Raw genomic sequence first — 22,944 nt, 5'->3', positions numbered from 1 at the left:
GGTACAATGCCACTCACAAGATAATTGGCAAAGTCGGCAAACCATGGCATCCCATTCATTTAAATGGCTAGGAGTTGCTCGTCGGGAAATGAATCATTTATCTCAAGTCCATCATGTGGACAAGTGGTCCGCCACTTGATTTTCACTACCCTTGTGGTCTTGAATCTATAGATCAAACTCTTGCAATAGAAGCACCCACCGTATCAACCTTGCCTTAGAATCCTTCTTGCTCATCAAATACCGAAGCTCCTCATGGTCGGTGTGAACAATCACCTTTGTACCCATCAAGTATGGGCGGAACTTCTCTATAGCAAAGACAATAGCAAGGAGCTCTTTTTCGGTCACTGTGTAGTTGACTTGGGCATCATTCATGGTCTTGATTGCATAATAGACCGGATGGAAGATTTTGTTGATACGTTTCCCCAACAACGCTCCAACCGACACATCACTTGCGTCTTACATGAGCTCAAAAGGCAAGCTCCAATCTGGTGCGGTAATAATATGAGTAGTAGTCAACTTGAACTTAAGCAACTCGAATGCCTTCATGCAATCTTCATTGAAATGGAACTTGGCATCCTTCTCCAAAAGTTTACACAAAGAGTTCACTACCTTAGAAAAATCCTTGATGAATTGGCGATAGAACCCCGCATGACCCAAAACACTCCTCACTCCCTTCACGGATGTAGGGGGAGTGAGTTTGAAGATCACTTTAACTTTGGCCTTATCAGCCTCAATACCATACTTTGAAATCTTGTGACCGAGGACAATGCCTTCCTCGACCATGAAGTGACATTTCTCCCAATTCAAAACCAAGTTAGTTTCTTCACATCTGCCAATACCTTGTCCAAGTTATTCAAGCAATCATCAAAAGAATTCCCAACGACGGAGAAATCGTCCATGAACACCTCAAGAATATCTTCCACCATATCAGTGAAAATAGCCATCATACACCATTGAAAAGTCGTTGGTGCATTACATAACCCAAATGAAATCCTCGAGAATGCAAAGATACCATATGGACAAGTGAAAGTGGTCTTCTCTTGGTCCTCAGGAGAAATAAGAATTTGATTGTAGCCGGAGTATCCATCCAGGAAGCAATAAAAAGCACGTCTGGCCAACCTATCCAACATTTGATCAAGAAATGGAAGCGGAAAATGATCTTTCCGATTGACTTTGTTGAGCTTCCTATAGTCCATGCACACTCTCCACCCGGTGACAGTTCTTGTGGGAATCGATTCATTCTTGTCATTAGTTATCACAGTCATGCCCCCTTTTTTTAGGAAACATTGCACCAGAAAAGTTTATGAGCTATCGGAAATGGGGTAAACAACCCTAGCATCCAACCATTTTATGATCTCCTTCTTCACTACCTCTTGCATTGCTTCATTCAATCCTCTTTGATGCTCCACGGAGGGTTTGGCATCCTCCTCTAAAATAATCTTGTGCATGCAAAAGGCGGGGCTTATACCCCGAATATCTGCCAATGTCCAGCCTATCACTTTCTTCCTCTTTTGGAGCACCGCCAAAGTAGAATCTACCTGCACGTTAGTCAAGCAAGAGGAAAGAATAATAGGTAAAGTGAAACAAGGGCCAAGAAACTCATACCTGAGATGTGAAGGCAAAGGCTTTAACTCCAAAGTGGGAGGCTCCTCATTTGAGAGCTTTGTTAGAGGAGTCTTCCATTTCTCAAGATCTAAGGATAATTTCCGGGGTTCATAAGTATATGACCCCATTCCTTGCAAAGCATTGACACATTTCACAAAGCCTTCATTCTCATCATCATCATGATTGAGCAACACAGCTTCCAAGGTATCCTTAACATTCATCACAGCACTAGCATCATCAACAATTACTTCGGTCACTAAATCCATGAATGAACAAACTTCGTTATTATTTGGTTGCCTCATCGATTTGCACATATGGAAAACCACATTTTTGTCACCCACTTGAAAAGTGAGCTCATCGGCTTCCACATCAACAAGAGTCTTCCCCGTAGCAAGGAAAGGTCTACCCAAGATAATAGGCACCTTGTAGTCAACCTCATAATCAAGGATCACAAAGTCCGCTGGAAGGATGAACTTATCAACACGGACTAACACGTCATCAATAATTACCAATGGCCTCTTCATAGTCCGATCCACCATTTGCAACCTCATAGATGTGGGTCTTGGTTGCCCAATTCCCAAAGTTTTAAACATGGAGTAGGGCATCAAGTTGGTACTTGCCCCTAAATCACATAAAGCTTTGGCAAAGTCGGCGCTCCAAAATAGTGCAAGGGATCATGAAAGCACACGGATCTTCCAATTTCTGAGCCATTGAGTGCACAATAGCACTCTCTTGATGTGTCATCTTGATAGTTTCACAATTCATCGACCTCTTCTTGGTGACCAAGTCCTTCATGAACTTTGCATAGCCCGGCATCTGTTCCAACGCCTCAACCAATAGTACAGTGATAAACAAACTCTTCATCATGTCAATAAACTTTTTGAATTGGTTCTCACTATTTTTCTTTGCAAGCCTTTGAGGGTATGGAGGAGGAGGCCTTGGCATTGGTGCCTTAGCCTTTGGCACTACCGGTTCCGATATGTGAATCATGTGCTCCCTAGATGGGTTCACCTCTTCTTGCGTCTCCTCCACATTTTCATCAATATCAATTCTCACTTCGTCATTAGCTTGAACCACATTGCTTGGAATTTCATCTTCTTAAAATACAATATCATCATCCACAATTCTTCTTTGATTTGAGGTGGTTGCATCTTCACCTTTTCCACTTCTCGTAATCATGGCCATAGCATGTCCCGTATTATTCCCTCCCTTTGGGTTCACCATCGTATCACTTAGTAGTTCTACCTTAGGACGAGTGTTCAATGCTTGTGAGATTTGGCCAAGTTAAACTTCCAAATTGAGGATTGAAGTGTTGTGGGAGGCTAATTGAGCATCGGAGTTGGCATTTTTCTCCATCGTTTGTTTGAACATACTTTCAATTTGTCCCATCTCATTGTTAGAAGAGCTCGGGCTCGGGCCTTGAGAAGGATATGGGTGGATTGCTCGGTTGTTGGAACATCGGAGGCCTTTGAAAACCCGACCCCCGGTTGTTGTTGTTGTTCCACCCTCCTTGATTACCTCTCCAATTACTTTGATTGTTGCCACCCTAATTGCCTTGGTTTCCTTGATTATTCCAATTATTTTGATTGTTGTTGCCACCACTCCAATTGCCTTGGTTTCCTTGATTATTCCAATTGTTTTGATTGTTGTTGCCACCACTCCAATTGCCTTAGTGGCCTTGGTTGTTCCAATTTCCTTGATTTTCTTGTGATCTCCATTGTTTTTGATTTTGAGCATTGTTGTTTATTTGACCTTGATAATTGTTGACGTATTGCACTTCTTCTTCTAGCTCATTATATGAATTATCTTGGTCATACCCACTATCATCTTGCATGAATTGTTCCGGACGGATTTGCCCTTATTGACCTTTTTGTCGTCTCTTGTTCATCATCATATTTACACATTCCATTGCATTCACTTGTTTCGGCCCTTGAATTTATTGCAGCTAAGCTTTGGCCAATTGGTTCATTGTGGTTGTTAACTCTGCGATAGCTTTCCCATGATCATTTAGTTCCTTGTGTAGGTGAATAACATTAGGGTCACCTTGCGGAACATTGGCCTTACTTTGCCATGCCGATGAGGTATCCGCCATCTCATCCAAAATTTCACAAGCTTCGGCATAAAGTGTGTTCATGAAGTTCCCGCCGGCCAGTTAATTTACCACACCTTGATTTGTTGTGTTGATCCCCCTATAGAAGGTTTTTTGGATCATGGCCTTGGTCATATCATTATTTGGGCACTCTTTAACCATGGTACGATATATTTCCCAAATCTCATGCAATGGCTCATTGGGCTCTTGCTTGAACGCTAGAATTTCATCCCGTAGTGCAGCCATGTGCCCCGGTGAGAAGAATTTGGCAATGAATTTTTCGGCCAACTCATCCCATGTATGGACTGAATGATTGGGCAATCTCTCTAGCTAGTCCAATGCTTTTCCCCATAAAGAGAAAGGAAATAGCCTCAACCTCAGCGCATCCTCAGAAACATTGGTTTGCCTTCTCCCCCAACAAGTATCGACGAACCCCTTGAGATGCTTGTAAGAATTTTGATTGGGAGCCCCGATGAATAATCCTCGTTGCTCAAGTAGTGTAAGCATCACGTTGGTGATTTGGAAGTTGCCTGCCCTAATGCGGGGCGGGACTATAGCACTTGCATAACCCTCGTTAGGCAACACCCGATACGCTGCCGCTCTTGGTAGAGGTGGGGGAGGGACGGGAACATTATCACTAGACGGTCGGCCTCGCCTATTTGCTTGAGGTTCGGGAAGAACCTCATCTCCTTGCTCATCGTCCACTTCCTCCCCCAAAGGCAAATTACCAATGGGCTCGTTGTTGAGAGCCATTTTCGTACCTATAAGCAATTCAAAAACAAAATTAGTGACTCGGGAAGAAAAGAAGACAAATCACACAAAAACTTGGATATATAGCTAAATCTGTTTAACTCCCCGGCAACGATGCCAAAAATTGATGTCGCCCAAACTCACACCACAAATATAGGTAGTGAGGTGGTCGAAGCAATAATAAAACCCAACGCAAGTCGGGGTCGAATTCTCAGGGAGTTAGAATTGGGATTAGGTATATATTTAGTGTAATTGTACAATATGCCTTAGATTACACTTCCACATTCTTGTTTGTTGTTTCTACTTCTACTTTAGACTATTGATTACAATTACAAAACTAGAAGACAATATTTTTGGTTTTGGTTGTTTTCCAAATGATAAAAGATCTAGGGTCGTGACTTCCACCTAGTTGGTTACCTAATGGATTGAAAACTCTAGGACAAGCCTGATTGGTCGGAGTTGTAATATAGCAATCACACGCAATTACCCACTCTATACCTCTCGCTTGTTTGAGTCGTTTTGCCCAATTTGGCTTTCTCAAGTCCAAATGGATATTGCACAAAACAAGTGATAACTGCTTAAGTCGGGTCTTACAATCTCTAGATTCAACCTTTTAATTGGGGCTATTAATTTCTTGAGTTCATCCCAATTTCTTGTTAGCCAAATTTTTCTAGACTTAGTCTCTCTTTCTCAAGTAGACACTAAGTCAATTAGGCATGAATCAATGTTTGCAATCATTAATTCTTGAATTCAAGAAAGAACTAGGCTAAATATCACTAACCCAATCACAAACAAGTCCTAAATCAAACACCCATTAAGTACCCACACAAGGGTTGGGCCACAACCTTAGCTAGAAATTTAGCTATTCATGAAAAATGAAAAAATACAAGAAGAAATTAAGATAGAATGCATAATAATTGATTAGGGAAAGGAAATCTAATGTTTAGAAGCTAATCTAGTACAATATTACTCAAAACAGTAAACGAAAATGGCTCAGGTGCTATCCCCAAAATAAAACTTACCCTAAAAATGACAAAAAGTTCTATTTATACTAAGCTAAAAATATCTGACAAAAATATCCCTGCGGAGGTTGTGCGGCCGTATAATTATGTGTGTAGTCCGCACAACGAGACTTGGCTTGACAGGTTCCAGTTCTGCAGCCACACAATTCTGGATTGCGGCCGTACTACTTCAACTACTGCGGACCGCACATTTGTGAGTGCGGCCGCACTCTTGCTTCTGCGGCCCCACAATTATAGTGCGGTTCGCACTCTTTGATCTGAAGCTTTGGTTGTGTGCGACTTCTGCGGACCGTATAAAAATAAGTGCGGCCGCGCTCTTGATTATGCGGCCGCACAAAAATAGTGCGGTCCGTAATTCTTGTTGAACTTGAAATCCCATCTTTCTGATCTTTGACTTCTGCGGGTCGCATAATATTGAGTGTGGTCGCACTTGTCATTCTGCAGCCACACAATTATAGTGCGGTCCGTACTTCTTCAACTTGGCCAAAACCAGCTCTCTGAATCTCCTCTTCTGCGGCCGCACAATGTTTGTGCGGTCCGCATACTCTGAAGGTAAGCTGACATGGCTCTTCCTTTGTTTTGTGACCGCACATAGTATTATGCGGTCCGCACTGTGGGCCTTTTGCCTTCTTTTGGTCCTTGTCCACTTTTGAATCCTTTATCAGTTGATTTTGACTCTTTTGGCTCATTTTTCAATGTTCCTATACAAAAGTATATTTCATTAGTTTTTGGGAATACCTTTAAGCATTTTTGTGCTAAAACGCAAGTAAAAGAAAGCAAATAAGCAGTCAAAATCCCTACTTATCAAAATGTGGCCATGCTCTGTTGACTAGCATGGATGATGATAGCGACCGCGGGTGGATGGAACAGTTTATTGCAGTTTCCACCAACTATATCTTTCCGACAACGGCTTCATTCTTTCGGGTTGCTTGGAACCGCACTTGTAAGATCTTTATTTAGTATTTCATTTTGCTAAATACTCTTCTATGGCCATATTGATACTTCAGTTTTAGCATATTTCAGTAACTCGATGGATCCCACCGGTGGTTGAAGGTTTGGACTGGTGTGCTCAAAATATCTTGGACGTTACGATGCCCGAAACCCGTTTGTGGAAAGAACTGGCCCCGAAATACGGGTGGAAGGCCAAAACTCATGGTAATTCGAACTTACCTTGCTTTCATTTTTCATGTAAAGAACTTGGTTGATCCCTTATCACTTGTCCATGAAATTAGGTCTACCCGCGGGCTCTGTTGTTGTCCTCGAGGAGGGCATCTTGGCTGATCCTGCTGATGCATCGAGGTTGCTTCAGGAGGCGCTTAAATGAATAGGTATCTCCGGGGTTGCTTCGGGCATAAATTCTTCTTTACGGAATCCCCGGCCGGAGTACAAACAACCAAAGAGGAGACATTCCTCCATGATCGGGAAAAAGAATAAGTGGGCAAAGATTGATGCCCCCGAGCCATCTCCGGTAGCGATAGTGACTGGTCCTCATTCCGGACCCGTCATAGACACCATGCTGATTGATGATAATGAAGAAGCTAGTGATGAGGGAGCTTCTCTAAATAGAAGATGACGATCCTCATCATCTCAACAGGATGCTCGACCTGTTGAGACAGTTACACCAACCGAAGACGATGCCTCAGCGCTTTTGGGAGAGTTTGATTTGGAAGATAATGCCAACTCCTATTTTCGGGCCCCAACTGTTGTGCCCGGTACTGCGGAGTTGAGTACCGGGTCCCTGCCATTTTCGGTTGGCGAGCATTCAACTATCAGCAGTGCTTTTGATGGAGCTTATTCTCACCCTTCGACTCCATCAGCTTCATCTCCATTTTCACCAACACCAGCTACTGCTACATCACTTCCATCTTCATCCACTCTTCCACCAAAAACTGCTACATCATCTCCACCGGTCGCATCTTACCACGAAGAGGGTATTCCTCTTCCCCAGTCCCCAGTCCATGGGAATTTGGGCAAACTTATGCTGCCCCTTCTGAAGATCCACAAAGGAGGAGGAATATTACCCTTTCGGTCTCTACCGGGTGCAACCTGCTTTCCCGGCCGGTGGAGCTTGCTAATTATTTGAAGCCTTTGGCTTCAAAGAAAGATAGGGAAAAGATTTGGGCACTCTCGGGAGAGTGTCTGTTGAACAACGCCATACACAACGCTGCAGCGGTATGTTCATTTCTTCCTTCATTATTTCCTCCATTTTTGGTATGAGCATATCCTTATTTCTACCCTTCTTGCTTGGTAGGCCAACTTCCTTGCTTCCGAGGTCCTTTAGAGGTTGATTCGTGAGAAGGAGGAACTTACTTCCGAGCGGGATCAACTTTGGGTGGAACGGGACGAAGCCGTTATCCGCCTCTCGAAATTGGAAACCAAAGCAGTTGCGGCTATTGTATTGGAGGCTCATTTGCAGCAAAGCGAGCAAAAGGTGCTAACCCTTAGCCAAGAAATTAGCCCGCTCAGGGTTAGATTTGACGAGGCCAGGGCCAAATGGGCTGAAGTCCATGACGCCGTTCTTGCTGCAACCGAACGCGAGGCTACCTCCGCTAAAAGAGTGACTAACTTAGAGGCAGCCTTGAACTACAAAATTGAAGAGCTTGTTGCTGCAAGGGTGAAACATGCCCAACTAGAAGAGAAGTACAGGAAAAATATCGAGCATAATAGGCTTTTTAGTTCAACTGTCTATGACCTTGATGTTAGCCTCAGATCTGTTAGGTCCACCTAGGAAAGCCTTTCTGCCAAGTAACTCAACTCAAAGAAGAACTTAAGCGTCGAGCGTCTTCCCTCATTTTTTTAGAAAACTTACGCCATGTACAACATAAGGAGAAAAACCTTGGAAAAGCCCAAAGCAGGTATCATTGATTTTGATGTCGAAATTGCTAAGGCCCGTGAGCTTGAGTTAGCTACTAAAAATGGACTCCCAGCGTAGTCTGATGCTCTTGGCCCTTCTGGTTCCGGTTCCGAGTTCTCGGGAATTGAAGAGGAATCGGAGGACGATGATGCTGAAAGCCAAACTGGGGAAACTGTCGAGCCATCGGTGCATCCATCTACTTCTTCCGGGGACGCGGACACTTCTCTTCCTCCTGGTTCTAGAGATACTACAGTTTAGCTTTTCTTTTCTTTTTCCAATTCTTGTACCTTTGCCGTTTTGGCATATTTTTGTAAATAAAGACATATTTTTTGCTCAAGTATTGTTTGAGTCTCACTTTTGTTTGAATATCCATGCAAGTCTTTAACCTTTGCATTTTCTTAAGAATTCTGCGCACGTTTTTCTATTTGCGTTTTATTATGTGCGTCTTCAGGTGTATCTTTCCCCGAAGGCATTTTGATTCGGGGCATAAATTCTTCTAAAACCACCCTTTAACATAAGGGTTTTCATAAGAGAGGGCGCTTTTATGTTTACGGTGCTCTTGAAGAGGACGTCTCATGTTCATTACGGCACTAGCATTTGAAGTACTTGTTTAACTTTCAAATGACAAAGTTAGTTCATCGTTTAGACAAGAAACAAGATAAAAAAAAGGATTTCATTTCATTTAATTCCTTCTACTTTCAAAAGTACCCAAGCATTTTCTATGCTAAAAAGAATTGCCATTACTTGTGGTTATCTTGTACAACTTGTTTCTACGGGGCTGGTTGCGCAGTCCCCGGTCCCGATGATACAATTATGTTTATGGTATTTATTTTCCAGGTCGACGTGGCAGTGACTGTTGTCGTATCCTCATATCATATGCCCCCTAGTGTTCGAATGCGAAGAATGCGAATTGGAATACTAGAAGTCTCGTACATTCAAAGATTCCACCAATGAATTGCTAGATAATCCTTAACTCGGTAACATACTTTACTTCCCCTCAAGAATCTATATTATTGAGCAAAAGACTATGTAACAAACCTCTAGTGGTTTATGCTTGTGAATGGTCGGGTAACCTTTGCTCAATAGCAATCTTAACTTCCTAGTAGGAATTTTCTATAGAGCAAAAGATTATCTAACCGTCCCCCAATGGAAACTTTCTTGTTTGCCTTTCTATAAGGGTCTTATTGCTGCTGACTTCGTAGTATGCTTTCTGTCGCTGCCTCGTTAAAAACCTTGCCAGAAAAATCCAAAGGAAAAAGAGTGCATCACATACTTTCTGAATGGATAATGTTTATCAACAATAATATCTTTTGAGGTGCGCCACATTCTAATTGCTGGGCAACTTTTCTCCATTCTGGTTTTCCAACTCGTATGAGCCTTTCTCGTTGATAGCTGAAATCCGGTAAGGACCTTCCCACGTTGGACCCAGCTTCCCCGCGTTGAGCTCCCGCATATTTGGAGTTACTTTCCTCATAACCAAATCTTCTAATTGGAAATAACAGAGGTTGGCTCTTCGATTATAATACCGCTCCATTCTCTGCTTTTGAGATGCCATTCTTACATGCGCTAAGTCCCTGCGTTCCTCGAGCAGCTCCAAGTTGATTAACATTACTTCGTTGTTTGATTCTTAATCCGCTTGGAAATATCTCAAGGTGGGTTCACCTACTTCCACGGGGATTGGAGCTTATGCACCGTACACAAGGGAAAAAGGAGTTTCTCCTGTGCTCGACTTAGTCGTTGTTCGGTAGTCCTACAGAACTCCGGATAATTCTTTGGGCCAATTGCCTTTTGCCGCTTCCAACCTTTTCTTGATGTTTTGAATAATCACTTTGTTTGTTGACTCCTCTTGACCGTTTGCGCTTGGATGATAGGGTGAAGATGTGATCCTCTTTATTTTCAATCTTCGAGGAACTTTGTAAATTTTGCAACGATAAACTATGGCACATTGTCGCATGCTATCTCTTTTGGTATTCCGAACTTGCAGATTATATTTTCCCACAAGAAATTGACCACTTCGCATTCTCCGATCTTCTGATAAGGACCTACTTCCACCCATTTAGAAAAATAGTCAGTCAAAATTAAAAGAAATCTTACCATTCCTGGAGCCGATGGCAGCGGTCTGACGATGTCCATACCCCATTTCATGAATGACCACGGGGACATAACCGAATGTAAGGGTTCTGCCGGTTGATGCACTAGTGGTGCATAGCGTTGGCACTTATCGCATTTTCATACGAAGTCTTTGACATCCTATTCCATGCGGGGCCAGTAATATCCTTCCCGCACCAACTTCAGCACCAAGGAATATGCGTTCGAATGGATTCCGCATATCCCTTCATGGAGCTATCTCATGACATAATTAGCTTCGGATGCCCCTAAGCACCGGTCCAGCGGGCCTTGGAAAGATTTTCTATATAATTAGCCTCTCTTGAAGCTATATCGTGCCGCTTTGGTGCGTAACGTCTGTGATGCTTTAGGGTCTTCAGACAACTTCCCGTGCTCGAGATAGTCGATGATTTCATTTCTCCAGTCCCAGACCAAATTAGTCGAATTTACCTCATAATAACCATCCGCATCTAGGACTGAGTTCATCAGTTGTACTACCGTCCCGGACTCCGATCCCTTTATTTCCGTCGATGATCCTAAGTTTGCCAATGCATCTACTTCTGCGTTATCCTCCCTTGGGGTATGAGTAATTGACCACTCCCGGAATCGCACCAATAGAGCCTGGACCTTTATCATGTATTGTTGTATACGTTCTTCTTTGGTGTCAAAGATCCCGTAGACCTAATTTACCACCAGTTGTGAGTCACATTTGATTTCGATGACCTCGGAGTCAAGTCCCCTGGCCAATTCGAGCCCTGCAATCAAAGCTTCATACTCTTCTTCATTGTTAGTTAAATGGACTGTTCTGATGGCTTGTCTTAGAGTTTCCCCCCGAAGGCGTGATTAAGACTATTCTGAGCCCTGAGCCTTTTATGTTTGAAGCTCCATCCGTAAATAAGGTTCAAACCCCCGATGTCGATTCCAACACCATTACTGCCTCTTTGGTTGCCAAATGTAATAATCCCGGACTGAAATCGGCCACGAAGTCGGCCAGGACTTGTGGCTTAATTGCAGTCCTTAGTTTATATTCTATGTCGAATTCATTCATTTCGACGGCCCATTTGTCCAATCTTCCCTAGAGTTCGGGTTTATGGAGAATGTTTCGCAAAGGGAAAGTAGTTACCACGGCAATCGGGTGGCATTGGAAGTAGGGCCTCAGCTTTCTAACGGCAACTATGACAGCTAAGGCCATTTTTTCAAATGTAGGTAGCGAGTTTCTACTCCCGTTAAAATTTTGCTAACATAATAAATGGGGGATTGCATACCTTCATCCTCTCGAACTAAAACTGCACTTACCGCAACTTCCGAGACTGTGAGGTAAACTAGCAACGTCTCACCTTCTTTTGGTTTTAGGAGCAATGGAGGGCTTGATAAGTTCTTCTTCAAATCCCTCAAAGCCTGTTGGCATTCCGGTGTCCATTCGAAATTATTTTTCTTTTTGAGTAGTTTGAAGAAGCGATGACATTTTTCTGACAACCGGGAAATGAACCTGCTCAAAGCTGTCAACCTTCCTGTGAGCCTTTGGACTTCCTTTACGTTTGACAGTTGATCCGGGATGTCTTCGATGGCCTTGATTTTATCGGGGTTTACCACATTTCCCCTTTGTGAGACCAAAAAACCCCAAAACTTACCAGAACTAAACCCGAACGTGTATTTCTCGGGATTAAGTTTCATATTATGCTTCCTCAGGATGTCGAAAGTTTCTTGCAGAAGTTTAAGGTGGTCACCTACATTCAAAGACTTAACGAGCATATCGTCTATATAAACTTCCATAGTTTTTTCTATTTGATTTTCAAACATCCTGTTCACGGACCATTGATAAGTGGCTCCGGCATTTTTTAACCCGAAGGGCATCACATTGTAATAATATGTACCAAAATTCATTATAAACGAAGTCCTTTCCTGATCTTCTGGGTTTATCTTGATTTGGTTATACCCGGAATAAGCATCAAGGAAACTCATTAACTCATGCCCGGCAGTGCCATCAATCATTTGATCGATATTTGGCAGTGGGAATGAGTCTTTTGAGCATGCCTTATTAAGTATAATCTACATACATGCGGAATTTATTGTTCTTATTAGGAACTACTACAACATTAGTTGGCCAGTCTGATATCTTACCTCTCGGATCGAATTGATATTAAGCAAGTGGGTTTATCTCTTCTTTGATGAATTTATTCCTGGCTTCGGCAATAGGGCATTTTTTTTGTCTTACCGGAGGTATGTTGGGATCCAAGCTTAACTTGTGCATGGCTACCTCCGTCAAGATACCTGTCATATCCTCATGCGACCATACAAAACAATCGGCATTAAATTTAAAAAATTCAATAAAACCATACCTGAGCTCCGGGTGCAGTCTCGTCCCCAAGTGGTAATTCCTTTCTAGGAATTCTTCGAACAATGAAACTTGCTCCAGTTCTTCCTCCGTGGACTTCGTTGCATCCGTCTTTTCTGAAACTTGGAAATATCTCGGCACTTGATAATGTTCCTATGCCTCTATCCCCGAGCTAACTTCTTCTATTTCGGGGAATAGGTGTCGGTTCCTGTAATTGCTATGCCGCGTGTTCCTTTCCTTTGCTACTGGAAACCGAAATTGCATTCATCTCCCTTGCTACCGGTTGATCACCTCTTATATGCTTGATTCCTTCGGGCATTGGAAACTTCAGCAATTGGTGATATGTTGAGGGTACAACTTTCATCTCGTGTAACCATAGCCTTCCTATGATGATATTGTATCCCATATCACCATATACCACTTCGAAAAGAGTTGTTTTCATTACTCCTTCAGCGTTCGTAAGCAATAAAATCTCTTCCCGGGTCATCACGCTCGCGAGGTTGAATCCAGCGAGGAGCTTTGTAGCCGAAATAATGCTTCTGGTGAGTTTAGCTTGCTCCAATACTCTACATTGTATGATATTATCCGAACTTCCAAGATCCACTAGAACACGTTTAATCTTAAAATCCAACACATTTAAAGAAATTACCAGAACATCGTTATGTGGTAACAACAATCGGTGTGCATCCTCCTCCGTAAAAGTGATATCATCTTCCCGGAGCCCTTTACTATGAGTTATTGATACTTTTATCTTCTTTGCTGCTGAGAAGGTGACCCCATTAATCTCATTCCCTCCGAAGATCATATTGATCGTTTGGCATTGGGGTTCTTCTCTTGCTTTCGAAGGTTTCGCGTTGTCTCTGTTACGACCATAATTGTTCTTAGCTCGGTCACTTAAGAACTCTCTGAGGTGGCCATTCGTCCCATGGTATTCACACCATAAGTTGGGATCCCTCTGGCTGGGATTAGATCTCATTGATCTCGGGACTCGTGCCTCTTTGATGTTTCTCATGGCTGACACCAATTCCACTATACTGACGTTGAAGTTGTATTCTGATAACTTGGGTAAGAAGGATCCCGTGAACTCGATGTTTCTTTATCCTGCAGTGATCTATTGTTTGACCACGATCGGTCCTTCTGTCAATGGTGAACTTGTCTGCTATTCGGAAGCCTCTGCCACGGCCTTCGGTCCTCTCGTAGGGCAAAAACCAGCCCCTCGAAATCCGTTTGTCCGTGTCTTAGTCATCTTTTGATTTTTCTCTGTTCTTCTCCCGTCTTTTGGTCGGTGATGGAAAGCCAACCTGATCATCTTCAATCCTTATTTTTTACTCATACCAGTTGTGGACATCCACCTAAGTCGTTGCTTGAAACTCAAGCAGGCTTTCCTTCAGCTTCCGAAAAGCGTCTGAACTTCTCGGATTCAATCCCTTGGTGAATGCTTCAGCTGCCCATTCATCCAAGACAGCCGGAAGCAACATTCTTTTCTTCTGGAATCGGGTAACGAATTCTCGTAGTAACTCGGACTCTTCCCGCGCAATCCTGAATATATCAGCCTTCCAGGCTTGTACTTTTCTGGCCCCGGCATGGGCCTTGATGAAAGAGTCTGCGAGCATTTCAAAGGAATCTATGAAATACTCGGGTAACAGTGAATACCACGTTAAAGCCCCCTTGTGAGAGTTTCTCCAAATTTATTTAACAACACAGATTCAATTTTGTGAAGAGTTAAATCATTTCCTTTTACCGCTGTTGTGTAGGTGGTAATATACTCCTGAGGGTCTGAAGTTCCGGCATACTTTGTCACTTCAGGTATTTTAAACCGCTTCGGGATTAATTCTGGTGCCGCACTTGGCTTGTACGACAATTGAGTATACTTCTTTGAGTTCGGACCTTTCAGTACTGGTGGCACACCCAGGATTTGGTCTATGCGAGCGTTTACTTCCCTCATAAATCGTAAAAGTTCATTCTTGAAAGGATCGTTCTCGTTATTGAGACCGGATCCGCTCCCCCAGCCCCGTCAGAGCCAATTTCACCCCTGGAAGTATTGTTGTCGACTCTTTGCGTTGTTTGGCTTTTCTAGAACACCGGGAGGCATTAGATCTCGTTTGTTTGCATTATTCGAAGCCCCCGACATCGCCTGCTTCAAATTCGTCATAACCTTATCCTATCGCGTGAGATGGCCTAGAATGATCGCATGTTGCTCTTGCAAGACCCTTACCGCGTCAATGACATGCTCCTCATCAGCATCATCGGGAGTTGTCTCCCGAACCTATCTAGGATACTGCCTGTCATGCACCGGTGTAGCGACATTCCCCTCTTGTGGGTGTCACTGATTGAGTCCTCGAAATGAGGCCGATCTCCTCGAATCTCGGGGTTGTGCGTATTGTTAACAGTGTTATCTGCCATTTCTTATGACTTTTTCTAAGACAAAATAATTAAAGCACGTTAGTAAAAAAGGCAAGGATCAATTTAATTGTACGGCTATCTAGGCCCCACGGTGGGCACCAAACTGTTTACCCGTAAAATGGTACAGTTGAATTTATACGTAGTTTCTATACAAGTAAAGTAATTTGATCCTGAAATAATAAAATAATCAAAGAATTATATAATACTTAACCTTAAAATGTAGATGAAATGGCAGAAGTAGCAGTTCAAGGAACAGGGTTTCCGGACATAACAATAGTGAAATCAAAAAGCGAGAAAGTAAGATTGTATTAAGCTTTGTATAGAATGTAGTGTAAGTTTGCCAGAAAATTCGTGTCCTTTACAATGATAACTGAGCTCACTATTTATAGCTGTGTCTAGGGAAGGAAGTCCTAGGATCGTGCCCTCCTTTAATGTCAATTATGAGGGTCATTGATGAAGATGTAATGGTGAACATAAATGTCAAATTCCCTGTAACGGGCCGTCGCTCTTAATGCCACAGAATATTCTTTATTAAATGCTACTGGGCGCAGAGCATTTAACACACCTTTATGAACATTGTTCCTTCCGGTGACAAGGGGAATAGCTGTGTTCGGTCTCTGGCCATCCCCGTCTAGGGTTCCACGTGTCCTTCCTTTAGATGACCACATGTCATAGCATATTTTACCCTATACCCTCCGCTAACTAAGCGGACGCTCTAACCAGTTGAGCTACGAGAGCTTGTTGCTCTATTATTTCAGTTCAAAATAATTAATCTCTTGTTTCATGAATTTGTAACAAAACTCAAATATAGCTATGAATGATAATTTTCCCAAAGAAAAACATATATAGCAATCTAAATTGTGTTTGTATAGATCAAGATGAATTTGTACTCTCCGCCTCAATAAACACAATACAATAAAATTTAAACCATTTATGCATAAAGCTTAAACTCTCTACCAAATTATGTTAGCTTACTTTAAGTCTTAGCGCTATATTAATTAGTGTCTCTTGATCATTATTCTTTTTAATCATTTCAGTTTTTATAAATTATAATTTCTTACGGTCACCTATCAATGTATAAAAGATATATCATCTTAATTAGTAGGAAATAATTATTTTAATTACGTTTTATGATGCATATGTGTCTTCGTCTTAGCTTTCGGTTTAGAATTCTTCCTAATCCTTCTCATTCTTCTTCTAATCCTTCTCATTCTTCTTCTTTAAAACTTTTTACTTATTATTGTAAAGGATGAGGCATAGTTGTTATTGTAAAAAAAAAAAAAGGTGCTTAGATGTATAAAACTAGGACACTTTGTTCAGATGCCAAGAATACCACTCAAATGCTCGTCACATGGAACTCCTTTGCTGAATGTGGGCTACAAAATAGTGGCTCAAAGAATGCAAGCACCATGGTTAAAATCTTGACCACCTCAGCCATAATTCTAACAACTGTTATTATTAATTCCAAGAATGTCAATTATTGTATAGTCATTAAAAGCAAAAAACAAGACATTGGGTAGATGGATTTTTTGTTTTTCTTTCTTTTGATACTTGTATAGAAAGATAGATCATGAATGACCTAACTCATCGAAGCAGTAAGAATATAATTGAACACTAAATGTTAAAAGTTTTGTTAATACAGGCGAAGATAAATAATTAAGTCGGTGAATATAAATGTGGGTACGCAATATTCTTTTCTAGTATGATTGTCAACTAGTACAAATATATGATTTCAAAGTTATTCAATAATATAAATATAATATGGGAGCATAGCTGTTACCCCTAAACTAAATCCACTTCAGTTTGCTACAACGAAGTCTAGGGTGAAATTATTTAACTATATTGTAGGATGAATCCAAATGGATGATTGACGCAGGTTATGAGCACCTTTTACTGTAGATTAATTGTTGACTTTTGTTGAAGCGAATTGTCAAGAGATGATGTCTTTGGTGGTTCATTTTTCTATCTACTTTCTCAGTGTCAATTCTTAATATTGTCGTACTACTACCAACATGTCATTCATTTGCATTTCAAGTGGAAATGGATTAAAAGAAGACTTGGTTGTGTACACTTCTCACTCCAACGGCTATGTTACATGAATTCTTCGTTTGCATTTTGGTCTTTGTTTTCAACACTGGGTTTAGTTTCTGATTCTGATTAATTTGAAGGCGTCAATTTGAAGTAGCAGTCTATACTTTCGGCTGGGGGTGCTTATCGATCGGGCGGATAATTACGCTTAACGGTTCGGCTTAACGATTATCGGATTATAAATGTAATAATCCGCTAGCCATCCAATAAGACAACGGGCGGATTAGTATCGGATTAACAATTATCGAGCGATTCTCGGGCGGCTTATCGGCTAAACCAAATAGAAAATTTTTGAACAATCATTCAATCAATACCAAACAGTTTCAAATCAATACCAAATTTTTAATACCATCTAAGATCCAACCAAACTGTATTTTTTAATTGAAGAGTCTTCAAGACTACTCATACTGTCATACACGTATTGACCAAATTTTTAATACCATCAAGACTACTCATACAGACATACACGTATTAATCATTGAGATTTCGATTTTTCGACTTCTCAGTTCTCAGTTCAAGAGAGAGACGAGACTAGCTACTTCTCTGCCTCTGATGGCTGCAGACAATTGAGAATTAGAAAATAGAAATTAGGGATTTAGCCATTTAGGGTTTCAATAGTACTTTATATACATATGGGGTAAAAGTGTAAATATAAAAAAAATTAACGGGTTAACAGTTTACCCGATAAGAAAATTAAGTAATCCACCCTCAAACCGTTAAAGCCGTTAATTATAAAATCTCAATCCGTTCACCATTCATTACCCCGATAATCTGATACCAATAAACCAATAAGCCATCGGTTCAGTTCGGTTAATGATTTCGATTCCGTTTTGAACAACTTTACTTTCGGATGCTAAAATCTACATAGCTCACTAATTTTGTGTGTAAACTTTAAATAAAGTTATGCAAGTCATTGTGTTATTTTGTGATTATTCTAATATTTAGTATCATGCCAGATGTCACGAACCGAAATTCCACCGTAAGGATCGTGATGGCACCTCGTCCCTAGGACTAAGTAAACCTAGCATATGCTGGGAATTTACAGAAATAACAAACTTAATTTTAAAACATTAACTGATAACTGAAATAACATAGTTGAACCGAACAACAGTCACATAAGCCCAAAACCGGTAGTACAAAATCATAAGCTCTACTAAGTACAATAAAATCTCTAAATACAATATTGTTCCTGAATGAAATTTAAACAATAGTAATGAAAGATAAGAAGGTGTCTCCGAGGCCTACGAACGCAATGTCAGGTATACCTTGAAATTTCCGCAGCAAATCACAAGTAGCAAACTAACGTCCGATACGCTCTGAGGTATTTAGATCTGCACAAAAATGTGCAAAAGCGTAGTATGAGTATACCACAATCGGTACCCCGTAAGTATCAAAACTAACCTCGGTGGAGTAGTGATGAGGTACAAGTCAAGACACCTACTAGACATAAAAACCTTCGCAAATTAGTATTATAAAGCTTATAGAGGAACGAATATCAATATAAAGCTAAATAGAAAGTAAAAGCAACAGATGGCAACAAGGAGTAAACAGGTGATAACGCATCGAAGTAATTAGAACACAACTAAAATACCAGTGAACCCAATTACGGAAAACAATGACAACCAAATAAACAAGACTCAAGGTTTACAACGAAATATCACCCCCGAAGTACCACACCTCATAATCACGAGTCACAAATCCCAAATCATGAATCAAGTACACATGGCACCTTGTGCCCACATTATCAATCACAACAACACAGATAACTCACGTGTTGCACGGATAACTCACGTGCAAATATCATAACCCACCTGGCATGCTCACAAACTCAATATCACAATTCACCCGGCGTAGTCACAGGCTCAATATCATAATCTGCCTGACATGATCACAGGCTACCAGTCAAACTATATCATAGAGAAGACAGATATGTACATGGTCAATGAACATTTTCATACTCTTGGATTGATATAAATAACATGTTACAGTGTATGTATGTGCAAGTGTACTATTACACCTCAAGTTAACAAGTAACATCAGAGACACTGAGTAGCACAATGGAAACAACACAACAAATCACGTAATATATATTACACATACAAGGAAGTCACACCACCAAACGAATATCATCAATAATATGCCCCCACGCCATCATATATAATCCCTGACATAGCCCCTTGTCTCGTCACGTGCGCAACAATAAAGCAAATGCCCGTCTTGTCTCGCCACACACGCATCAATAATTATCCACCTTATATATATATATATTGTATACACTTTTGAGTTCTCTATAATGCCGTTGGCAATGCATTGTCAACACAATTTTAAAATGGGTATTTTGGTCTTTCCATCTAATATCTATTAGCTCCCCTTCTTTCCGAACGACATCAGTGGATTTTCTTCAACGGAGATGGAGATTTTTGTGCAAAGCCACCACTAATACTGAACAAGAAATGGTGTAAGGTTGAATCTTCGGGACAGCAGAAGAGAACGACAATAGAGAGATTTTACTACATACACCATTTTCTACCCTTTTGCTCTGCGTTCTCCTTAGCTCCGGCGCCGGTTTCAATCTCCATCACCGTCTCCGGTACACCGGAAAATCTGAAAATCAAACTTTCTACATCTTCGAGAAAAATGGAGTGGATTATTGTGAAAATTAATAGAATTAATCTACGGTATACCGGAAAATTTGAAAATCAAACACTATATATTCGAGAAAATTGGAGTGGATTATTGTGAAGATTTATAGATTTAATCTACGGTACAAACAGATTCATCTCATCTTAATTTTCCTCCCACTTTTTTGGTTACCTTGTAATTCTTTCTTCACGACAGTAATAGGAATTTTAGAGAGGAAATGGAGGATTGGCCGAGTGGGATTGCAGGGAAGAAAGGTAATTTTGGTGAAAGACAAAAAAATCCCTAAATTTAATGTGATGGCAATCATATAATAAGGGTATTTTGGAGAACTCAAATATGTATACAATGCTAACCAACTACAACCATGTTAGCAAAACTATATATATATATATATATATATATATATATATATATATATATATATATATATATATATATATCCCATTGTCTCGCCGCATATGCAATATCAACAATAACAATAGCACGGCAAAAACCTCGTACAAACACCCCCAACAATCCTCTCAACAAGTCCACATGTACCAAAGTCACAACAACACAACATATCAACTCGCACCACACTCGCCCATATACCACAATATTTCCAAAATAATAATACCAATATCACAACGATACATAGCTCACGGCTCAACAAATGTATATAAGAGTCTCAACAACCACACAATGAAACGGAAGAATAAATTCTACAATGAAAGATAATCCATGTAATAATAACTTCAATTAAATGCATAAAAGTAAAGTCAATAATGAAAGATATAACATGTAATAACGACTTCAATTAAATGCATATAAGTGAACTTAAGAGTCTAAACCGGTCAATTTCTATATATAAGCTCGTGTACACACTTGTCACCTCATGTACACGTTTTTTACATAATCCAAATAGTGCAATTAAATCAAATCCTACGGGATAATTTTCCCACGCAAAGTTACGCAAGATACTTACCTCTAAGAAGCTCTTCTCGTGTGAAACAACCTCCGGACGACCCTAATCTAGCCAAAATAACTTAATATTATGAATAAAAGCCATAGGAAACGATTTCAGAAAATAAAGATGCGATCTTTAGTGAAATCTAAAAAATTAATCCCGGACCCGTACCTCGGAACCCGACAAAACTCATAAAATCTGAACATTTATTCCGATACTAGTCCAACCATACCAAAATCATCCAATTCTGATCTCAAGTTGGCCTTCAAATCATCAATTTATGTTTTAGAAAACTTTTTATTAAAATTCCCCATTTTTCAAATTCAAATCATCAATCAAACACTAAAATCGAGGTTGAAACACAAATCCGAGTAAAAAATACTTACTCCAATCCATATCGTGAAAATCCCCTCCAAAATCGCCCAAGCCCGAGTTCTCCAACTTAAAATATGATAAAATAACAAAAACCCTCGAAATAGAGTACTATATAAGTTTGCCCAGTCATACTTATCGCAAACGTGGGATCCTCATCGCATTCGCGAAGACAAAAAATCCTCCGCCCTGAGAAAAGCCTTCGCGTTCACGTTTACACTATTGCGAACGCCCAAGCCATCGCGTAGGTTAATCTCCTCCCAGCACCTGGCTACTTCGCGAACACGGAGCTCAGTCACTAACGCGTAAAAGAGAAGCTGCCAACACCAAAATACTCTATGCGAACACAATGTACTATTCGCGATCGCGAAGAAGGATATCAGACACCAACCATCAGCAATCCAAAACATGAATAAATAGCTCGTAGCCCATTCGAAACACACCTGAGGCCCCCCGCGATCCCGTCCAATCACATCAATCAGTCCCAAAATATAACGCGGGCCTGCTCGAGGCCTCAAATCACACCAAACAACAATAAAACTATGAAACGCACCTTAATTCAAGTCCAGTGAACTAGTGAACTTTAAACTTTCAAAACTCACGCCGAACCATATCAAATCAACTTGGAATGACCTCAAATTTTGCATGCAAGTCCCAAATGACACAGCAGAACTATACCAACTCCCGGAACCACAATGCGAACCCGATATCAATAATGTCAACTCTCAGTCTAATCTATCAACCTTCAAAATCTTCAACTATCCAACTTTCGCCAATTCAAGTCAAAACAATCTAGAAACCTCTAAATCCAATTCCAAACATACAACTAAGTCCAAAATTACCATCCGAATCTAATAGAACCGTCAAAACTCCGATCCGAGATCAAATACGCAAAAGTCAAACTTGGTCAACTCTTCCAACTTAAAGCTTCTAAAATGAGAATCATTTTTCCAAATCTATCCTGAATTGCTCAAATACTAAAATCGGCCGTACACACAAGTCATAATACAAAATTTGAAGTTACTCAAGATCTAAAACCACCGAACGAAACGCTAAAACTCAAAATGACCGATCAAATCGTTACACCATACAATAATTTTTTTGCATCTGTTGCATGCATCAAATCAAATAAGTGCATGACTTGTAACTTTCACATGAAGTTTATCGCACAATCGTGATTAATTGGGTTATGGTTCTTCTATTTTTCATATTCCAGCTCGTTCATTTAAGTATAAGACGACAACTGCCATCATTTCAAACAGTTTTTTTGTCATCGAATAAATATTCAAAAAATAAAAATTAACAAGGAAAAAGAAAATAGAGAGGCCCAAGAAGCAAATCACTTTGGACCCCAAATGAAAGAGCCTTCTGCTGTGACTTCTTGGTGAAAATAGCACGGATTAGCTAGTTTTTGGACATGTAATTGAAAAATAACCAATATTTGTAAAATTATTAAAAAATAGTCATTATTTTGCTGCAACACAGAAAGTTCCAGCATAATGTACTAGAGATTGGTGCACCTGTGTATGAACTTCCAGCATATTATGCTGGAACTCCAGCACACGGAAAGTTCCAGCATAATATACTGGAGATTGGTGCACCTGTGTATTAACTTCCAGCATATTATGTTGGAACTCCAGCACACGGAAAGTTTCAGCATAATATACTAGAGATTGGAGCACTTGTGTATGAACTTCCAGCATATTATGTTGGACCAGTATATTATGCTGG

The sequence above is a fragment of the Nicotiana tabacum genome, chromosome 23, assembly GCF_000715075.1.
Source record: "Nicotiana tabacum cultivar K326 chromosome 23, ASM71507v2, whole genome shotgun sequence".
NCBI lineage: Eukaryota > Viridiplantae > Streptophyta > Magnoliopsida > Solanales > Solanaceae > Nicotiana > Nicotiana tabacum.
The sequence above is the reverse complement of the archived record's forward strand: the minus strand, read 5'-3'. Positions refer to the sequence as shown.